The sequence below is a fragment of the Rhea pennata genome, chromosome 3 (genome assembly GCF_028389875.1).
Source record: "Rhea pennata isolate bPtePen1 chromosome 3, bPtePen1.pri, whole genome shotgun sequence".
Classification (NCBI taxonomy): Eukaryota; Metazoa; Chordata; class Aves; order Rheiformes; family Rheidae; genus Rhea; species Rhea pennata.
The window spans coordinates 39,210,722-39,212,481 of NC_084665.1; the positions used below are offsets into that span (position 1 = coordinate 39,210,722).

The following is a 1,760-nucleotide window of genomic DNA, read 5'->3' on the forward strand; positions in this document are numbered from 1 at the left end:
CTCATGTTTCCAGCTCTCCCTAGAGTTCTGTCCCTACAAAGGGGAGAAGCACTGAAGTACATTTCAAGGCTGAAAAGGCTTTTCATCCTGAGTCATTATCTACCTCAAATAGTGTAAAACAGGACATTTAGCACTTTGTGTGTGCCAATTATTCAATACACTTCTCACAACATAAGGACTTCCTTTATGTTAATATTTTCTGCCTCTTTATAGGTTATAATTTAGGTATTTCAGCATGAGAATTGTTCTATATGCTTAAATTCCATATTTTCTTTTTCTTTTTCTTTTCTTTTCTTTTTTTTTCTTTTTTTTTTTTTTTTTTTTTAGAAGAAAGCAACACCTGAGGAAAACAGCTCTGCTTAAGTACATTTTGAAACTGAGTGTATGCTTCAGTGTCTCGCTGAATCAAAATCTCCATGCAACCCCATTATTTCTAAAACACATTACTGTGCTGTACTGGGTAGTTAACTATTTTCTATAGAAATGAGATACTTAGGTATTTAGGAAAATTCCTGCTACACCTCTAGGAATCTGCTGTAAGAAGTTCCATCCTAAAGCCATTGGGAAGTCAGTGCTCACATCACTTGCATTATTTTCAATATGTTAAATCAGAGATTTGGCATGTTGGTTCTCCAAGCATATCCCTTGGCATTTTTCTCTTTTCTCTAGTTTCTCCAGTATTATGTAATGGGATCAAAAGCTCATGATTTATTCCAGGTACTGTCTCACCAGTGCTATGAAAGCTGCGCCGTTTTCTCTCTTGGATGCATGGTTACATGATCATACAATCATAGAACTGGTAAGGTTGGAAGGGACCTCTGGAGATCATCTAGTCCAATCCTCAAACAAGCAGTCCATACAGTGATTGAATCCACGACCTTGGCATTGTTAGCATCATGCTCTAACCAACTGAGCTAAACCTAACCCCAAAACGCTGAGCCAGGCAGGAGTCGAACCTACAGTCTTCTGATCCGTAGTCAGACGCGTTATCCATTGCGCCACTGGCCCTGACCGTGCAGCTGGCACATCTGTCTTATATTTAGTTTGGTTTTTGCTATCATTCCCAGGTGTTTCCTGGCACTGCTGCTTTCAGAGTAACCATCTTCTAATTTTTGATAGTATTTGTTTCCTCCTCAGTATTTTTCACAACTGCATGTCATGTTCTTGCATTCTACAGTTGTTACCTCTTTAAGTCTCCTTGTAGTTTAACTTTCTTCTGCATATTTGCTGATACTCCTGTTTTCATGTAACTGACAAATCTGATCTGTGACAAATGTAATCATTCTCTTAAAATAATCATGAACATTTAAATGCTAAGTGTCACAATACTGCTTCCTGCATTAACGGAATCTTGTGTCTGTCAAACAATTTCTAATCCATTATGTGATACTGAATGTTTTATTTTCATTATAAATAGATAATGTGGTAGTATAGCACATGCATTATGGAACTTCATATATAAGGAACAACCTTTAGTTTTCCTTTTATTTACTAAATCTGTCAAAGTAGGTTGCTAAATTGATTTGTCATGCAATAAAGGCACACTTTTGCTATTTCAAAACCATTGCCATACTGTAAATATTCATATAGGATCCATTTCAGACCCTACCAAAAGCAACAAGAAAGATCATTAGGCAGCTAAATAGGGCTGACATGAGCAACATATTGATAGTTTAATCATATACTGAAGGACCTATGAACTAACCCATGGGTTTGTACATGCATAGTGCCATATGGAAATACCTTGGCAAGTCTGTCTA

At 36.8% G+C, this 1,760-nt stretch overlaps 1 non-coding gene across 1 annotated transcript; it reads right to left on the reverse strand.

Annotated features, from left to right (window-relative positions):
* Positions 1-935: 935 nt before the first annotated feature.
* On the reverse strand, positions 936-1,008 carry TRNAR-ACG (transfer RNA arginine (anticodon ACG)). The gene has a single exon. It is a non-coding gene; the product is annotated as a tRNA-Arg (tRNA).
* Positions 1,009-1,760: the final 752 nt, after the last annotated feature.